A 7,561-nucleotide genomic window follows, 5' to 3' on the forward strand; every position below is an offset into this window, starting at 1 on the left:
GACTGGAAACGGAGAGTCATGGAGCTGGAAGTGAAACAATCTAAATCAGATTAGCGGCTTTACTTTACAAAGCTCTGTACTATGTTTTATTCAAATACCCTTCTGCTTATTAACTTGAAATCAATGACCATAAACTGGAAACCTCTAAATGGGAGTTCTCACGTGAAAATCATTTTAAATGTTGACACATTGTTCAGGTCCCCTCTGCAGGGCAGGAAAGATCTGTTTTCCCACTAAAACCTACTTTGGTCCATATCACAAAGAGGATAATTTAGTTTATTCCAGTTAACGTTTGTAAGCAAACATTAAGAAAAGTGAACACAATTTGCCCGTGAAACCTACAGAAAGGTTTAATAGTGCACTTGCATCATATTTTGGGATTTTTAAGTTAGCTTAGGACATTAATGCAAATGATGGATTGCAGTATTAGTGCAAGTGCTGTTTCTCCAGAAAATTTTTGTTCCAAGATGTACAGGCACACGGCATATGGAGCTGTACAGTTGCAGGCAAGCACTTGGGTTGTGACTGCTCTGGGTAACAGTAACAGCTATTTTCATGAATCCTCCTGTGTTTTCTGATCTCTTAGCAATGAAGTGCATGCATGAGGTTCTTTGGAAGCTTTCTGGAAAGCATAAATTATAAAACATGAAGTTAATTTTAAAACAGTAATTCTGACTCCATAGATCTCAGCTAGGTCTTCATGAACTACATAACTGAGCATTTTAATTGGTATCCTAAATAGAATGGGATTGGGATGCTGTCTGTCTTTGGATATGTCAGCTTGTAGTACAGATGCAGTACCACCAGTGATAATCAAGTGTGCTGCAGAGGAAACAGACCCTTGATCCAGCTTCTGCACAGACTCTTCTCTCTGTAAGTAGTCTTGATCTGAGGGATGAATGGCTAAGCCAAAATACAGCCACCTGAAAAAGCAATATACCTAAGGAGCCAATCTCATCTCCCAATGGCAGTGCAACTTGGAAGTGATTTCTTGAATTACGTGCTTTCCTCACTGACATGGTTCCTCTGGTTTTGAGTCTGCCCACCAAGCAAAGCCAACAGTATGCCTCTGTTTCTCAAGGGGTGATGACCGAGGACAATTCCTTGGAGCACTGATTTTTCTTTAATTACTTGGGGGGGGAGGCGGGAGAGGCTCTTTTAACTTCACTGTATTTATCCAGTTGTGCTGTAACACCGAGTAAAACTTGCATTGTGTCTGCCAGAACAAACAGGCCTGCGGAGCTGAGCGTATGCTATGCTAAAAACAGCCTGTGGAGCGACGAGGATGTTGAACGGGTGTGAATATCCTGAGAAACAATTCACTCCGAGTGAATGTTTGCAGCACTCAGTTAGTGATTCATAATGAACTTGCTCAAAAATGCCTCAAACCACCCGTGAACTCTTTGCAGGCAGACCTGTGGTCATGTGGCATCTTCCTGGTCTTCAGCTTTTCCCTCACAAAATGAAAGATGCATGTGATGTTGATTGCTTTTTAGCAAAACAGCTGCTGGATAAAGAAGTTTTCATTCCTGCTTTAGAGATGTCAAAGTGGGGAGGGAGGGGATAGCAATTGTGTTCATGGGACTGGGCAGCCCAGTCTTATTAAGCTCCTCAATGAAATTAACTCTTAACATTGTGGGCATCAAGGACAGATGTGGACTCTGAGAGATCATTTGCAGGGATGTGCATCGTGGAAGCCTTTGTCAGAGTAGAGAAACTTGTTGCAGTAATACAGACACGTGCACATAAGAAAAGTAAAGCAAATTATTCTTCATTGACTGTAAACTTTGCCAAGAAAAATGTGTGTTTGAAACCAAAGAGTACAGTGACAATATTTTTGTGTACAACACAGCCTGGCACATTAGAAATGTGGAATATGCCCATGGGAATGTCTGTAGGGGCTTAGCCTCAAGCAGTGGCTAAGATACACAGGTAGTAATTGCTGATAATATTTCCTTTTGATTGTCAGAGTGACTCAAAGGGAGTATGGCACAAAGTTGGGGCATGAAAATCCTCTCTGCTGGTAACTATCAATGCTGCTAATGAAAGAGCATATGCTGATCCGAGCTCACAGCAGCCCACTTTGATTGGGCTTTCTAAGGACTGCTTGCTCTTAATGAGTAAAGAGATTTGTCACTATTTCCAGATTACTTTTCTGATTAAATTACTCAGAATTTAACTGAATGCAAACCAAACATTACTGACTTGTGACTGTACCAGTTAGATAAACCTGATGCCTGCCTCTGCAACTGTGTGTGCCTTCAGTGCATCTTCATGTGTTGGAGAGAGATGGAGAAATAACTGTGTCCTCCTTCGCAGTATAGATGATCTGGATTCTCTTCATCCAGTCTCGTTTGGTGAGGTGGTGATAGCTTCTCACTAAATGGGAGGCAAACTTACATTCTGTAAGTTAGTGGAGGATCTCTGGCCTCAGTCTTTACTGAAGCTGGTGTTGACTTTTAAAATCACGCCCTTTTTTATACTCAATTTTTTTTGAAAATTTCAGTACAGAACTCAAAGGTGACTTGTGCAAAGGAGTGATGAGTAGCCAGGGAGATATAGATACATCCAGTCTGTTGTTACCTCTCAATATTTGCCTGTCTCCACCTTTGTAACTTCAGCAAAATGTCATAGTTCTCCAAGTTCTGCCTAACTAGAGCCCATGCCCAAATCTCATCACAGGTACAGAGAGAGAATAAGAGATGAAATTCAAGCATGGTTTGGAGTTGGATGCCCTGATGTTCAGTCTCTCATATGCTGTGACTTGGGAAGTGCCTTACTGGGGTTTCTGTGGAAGATGGAAGTTGCTATAATAGCGGATACAATTATGCTTTTTTTTTTTTATCCTGAATGTGTTATTCACATTTGACTCTGAAAGAAACCTTTAGGTTTGTATTTTTTTAAAGAAGCTTAAGTGGCTCTCACATGCCTTACAAATGGCTCAGCATGTGATTCACCTTAGGTCTTGCAGGAAGGCTGTGTTCCTTCAGTTCCTCATGTTTGTAGGTATCTGTGTGCCTGTAGGTATCTGTGTGCCTGTGCTCTGTGTTTGCTGTGGCGAACCAGCGACTTGGGGGTGTTTCTTACCTTTTGTGCCACAGAAAATTGAAGAGGAGGAGGAAGAGAGGGAAGGGGAATCTTAAGACATGAAGCTACAGTATGTTATTCTCAAGTGCCTTTTACTTTCTAATCCCACCTCATTTTCTTCTGTTTAACATGGTCACAGTGAGAAAGTCCTCACTAGCATTTGAGGCAGGAATTAGATAAATCCAGGAAACAAAAATCTCATGTAGCTAGTCATGTCATAGATAGTAGAATCACAGAATGGTTTGGGTTGGAAAGGACCTTAAAGATAATCAAGTTCCAACCCCCTGCCATGGGCAGGGACACCTTCAACTAGACCAGGTTGTTCAATCTGACCTTGAACACTTCCAGGGATGGGGCATCCTTTTTGGGTAACCTGTTCCAAGGTCTCACCACCCTCACAGTAAAGAATTTCTCCCTAGTATCAAAATTAAATCTAGCCTCTTTCAGCTCAAAGCCATTCCCCCTTGCCCTATCACTGCATGCCCTTGTAAAAAGTCCCTCTCCAGTTTTCTTTTAGGCCCCCTTCAGGGGAAGGGACTCTGAGGTCTCCCCAGAGTCTCCTCTTCTTCAGGCTGAACAACTTTCAGCTATCTTGGCCTGTCTTAATAGGAGAGGTGCTCCAGCCCTCTGAACATCTTTGTGGCCCTCCTTTGGACTCATTCCACCAGGTCTACATCTTTTTTGTGTTGGGGCCCCAGAGCAGGACACAGCACTCCAAGTGGGGTCTCAGGACAGCAGAATGAAGGGAAAGAATCACTTGCCTTGACCTGCTGGCTGCACTGCTTTTGATGCATCCCAGGATACGGTTGGCTCTATACTAACTAACTGTAGTTCAGAATCACCACTTAAATCATGGATCATTACTGATGCAAGTTTACTTACTTCCTAGTCCAAAATCAAAAAAACTTTACATTTCATTATGCAGCAGTACCAAGAGCTGGTTGGTTGTTACGTAGATATGCTTGAAAATCTAAAAGGAATAGTCTAGGTAATCCTTGCATATAGTGATGTGTCTGTCTCTCTTGTGTGAGCAACTGTTAACTCTCATGCCATTTTTCCCCTTCCTTGTACCTATTATTTTGAGTCCTTTCATCTCGTCTTTAAACTGCACAGGAGCCCAGTTATCATCCATGAAGGGCAGAGGAGACAAAAGAAGTATGTATTTTTAGACAACTGCTTTGAAATGAGTGTTTGCCCAAGGTACTGTGTTATGCATTGACTGTATTGAATGCTATATCTTGGTCTCTCCTCTGAAAGTATTCACCCAAGGCATTGCATAGTGCCTGCATACTGAGAAGAGAGGTGATGACATCTAACAGCACCTACCCCCGGTATCTCCTTTATTTAAGAATGCTGCTTACTGTGGCAGAAAGAAGCAAAGTGTATGTCACACAGCCTTTTTTTCCCCAACAAAAAAAAAAATTGCTTTTTAAGAGTTTTTAAAAGTGACACAGAATAAAAACTGCAAGTTCAAGGACAGGGAAGGAAAATGAGAGGGGAATTTTTTTAAAGTGTCCTCAGCACAGTCCAGCTGGCAGCCTGTAGCCTGCTCCCATTCTGTCCCACCACCTGTTTCCCAGAGGGAAGGCACAGTGGTGGTGCAGGCAGTGGTTGCTTCCCAGGGGGCCGAATTTTGCCATTTGCATGAGGTCTGAAGTGGAGAGCTGGGAGCTGGTGGCAGCTGCTCTCAACACCACCAAAACAGTGGCAGCTGCTGACAGAGGAAGAGAAGGTACTGAAATCCCCTGCTGAAAATGTTCACAGCCCAAAGAATCATCCTGTATTTTTGCATGGCATAGATTTGCAGTTATTAATTCAGAAGGGGAAGGAATAATTGTCTGGAAACTGACAATTATTGTATTGAATACATCTCACTCTTTCAAACTTGCATAGAAGGTCTAAGAATAAAGCTAGTTACATTAAAAAAACCCTACATACAAACTTTTCTCATATTTAGTGGCTCCAAGTGATTTTTTTCGTTGTCTTCCAACATCTGCTTAGCACTTAAAAACTTGCTTCCCTTTAGTGAGAAAGGTGCTATTCCAGTTTTCCTGTCATCTTCCTCTATCTTTTTACATAAACCTTTATGTTGTACTTACACTAGAACGACATGGCTTGCTATCCCTTGTTTGATTTCAAACTATGTCTGTAAACACAGTGCACTGCTGCCTGCAAAACATCTCCTGATGGTCCCAGGAACCTCCTGCACGGAGCAGAAGTCTCCTCTGACCCAGGGTAACTCGTGCCTTGCTCCCAGCATGCCTGGAGCGGTGAGTGGTAATGTCAGTCACATGAGATTCTGAGCGCTGTAGAAATTTCTGCCTGGTTCAGTTTTTCTGTCTCCCAGTTTGGATCAAGGGGATATGGAGATTTTTGGCATTACATAGAGCATGGGCTGCAGAAGCAGCAGCCAGTTTCCAGGCATCTTCTGTCTTCCTGTTAGCCTGCATTGATGGTGCAGCTGTGCCAGTGTCACCCTGTGAGCGCGTGCCCAGGTGGCCTAAAGCAAATGTGGTTACACAGGAGCTGAGACAGTGCTGTCTGTTTTCACGTGGAGTGTGACTGCCTGGGACATGGAGCCCTATGCTTAGAGGGTTCACCATAGGAGATCAAATTCTTGACAACAGTGGAAGCATCTGTAGGGCAGGGTAGAGCTTCTTGGGTTTTGCGGTTTCACACTGGATGCTCCGAGTTTGTTCTGCTTCTCTGCTTGATGCATGTATTTTTCTGGAGCGGGAACCAGGAGGGGAAGGATCAGATAAATGAGAACAGCATTCATTGGGCAAAATTCAGTCCAGAAATGTGTCAAGGCCAGAGACAGTTGCAGTAGATTGGTCAAAGAAGGAGTGCTTAGAGAGGTACTCTTGTCTTTTCTGTTTGATATTAAAATTCTTGGTGTTGCCTGAGACCTGACAGGGATGAAAAGAGGTACCAAAAAGGGGCAATATAACAGAGCCTTGCTGGCTGCAGTGACTGCTGCTGCTCAGTGGGGTGGGGGACACACAATGGCCAGCTGGGTAGATGGTACCATCCTGAGTCTGAAGGGAATGATGGCTGGGTTGGTCTTGCTGAAAGAGTCCAAGATGAAAGGGAGATGCAAAAAAGGGACTTCAGGAAGGGTATTGTGGTACCAGGATGCCTTGCTTTAGCATCTGAGTAAACCAAGTCAGATTACAGAGCCAAAATGATAAGGCTCTTGTGAAAACAGGAGTTCCTGTTTGCTATGTTTTCTTTTTCCACAGCAAAAGTTACAGCTGCTACCTCATCTCTGTTTACTCAACTTCTGCAGCAATCACTGCAGTCTTCCTGCCATGAGCAAGGGTTCTCTTTCCACAGTATTTATATACAGCTTTGATCTCTATTGCTATCAGGTGGTGTCTGTAGCCTGTCATGACTAGTTGTATTTCCTACCACCATCCTCACTAGGAGAAGAGGAATGGTCCACAAATTATGATTGAGGAGCCCCATGTTTGTATTGTGAGGTTTCATGAAATTTCAGGTAGGGCATATGGCCGTACTGTATGTCAGGATTTCTCTGCTAAATAGACCAAAAAAGACTTCTTGTTTTAGGGGGACTTCTGTGCTTGCAGAATATCAGCTGTACATATATCTGAGATAGACAAGAGAGTATCATTTGCCATATATCAGGTTTCGGGGTGTTAAAATGCATAGCATGTGGTTTGGCCTTTCAGTTTAGAGCACCTAAATATGAAGTTTCCCTTCAATGGGAATATCCCATGGAGATTCTGGAGCTGATATGATCTGGTACCCTGTTTGTCAGGAATGTGTTTGCAAGACAGATGGGTCTGACAGATCACAGAGTAGACGGTAAAATCCGCAACTCTGATACTGCTTCCTGTCTGCATCAGTTATTTAAATCCCACTCTCTAACCCTGCCCCTGCTTTGGTTATCTCACCTGAGACCTTTGAGTAAAACTAGGTTAAAATGTACTTGCAAGAGAAACATTTTCGAAGTACAACTCACTTGCAGTGCATTAAATGAGCAAATTTAAAGGCCAATGAGAATGAAGCAAATAAAAGAAAGGTTTCTGAAGCCACTGAATAACTGAAGCAGAAACAGGACACTGGCTGTGATTTGTACCTGAAACCTGTGAAAGCTGACCCCAGGCTTGCAATTGTATTGCAGGTCTAACCCCTAATAGGCTTGGACAAGTAAATAAGGCCTTACAGCAGTGAAAGTGCCTTATTGTGACTGCACTTGTGGGAGCCGGTGTTTTTCTCAGCCAGGCTACACCTCACTGTTTTCCTCAATATAAAACTCTTTCACTTAGGCTTAGTTCCAGTGTTCAAGATTTCAGTGTATTTTTAGCATGTTGTTTGTTTATCATCTGCCATATATTTCTTATAGAACAGCAGGGCAAGTTAAACATGGGGTCTTGTGTCTAAAATAGCTTTTCTTGAAGAACACAAACAGTGCTTTTACACTCTGTGGTTAGGTTTTTTGGGGAGGGAA

Source organism: Chiroxiphia lanceolata, chromosome 2, assembly GCF_009829145.1.
Source record: "Chiroxiphia lanceolata isolate bChiLan1 chromosome 2, bChiLan1.pri, whole genome shotgun sequence".
NCBI classification, from domain to species: Eukaryota; Metazoa; Chordata; class Aves; order Passeriformes; family Pipridae; genus Chiroxiphia; species Chiroxiphia lanceolata.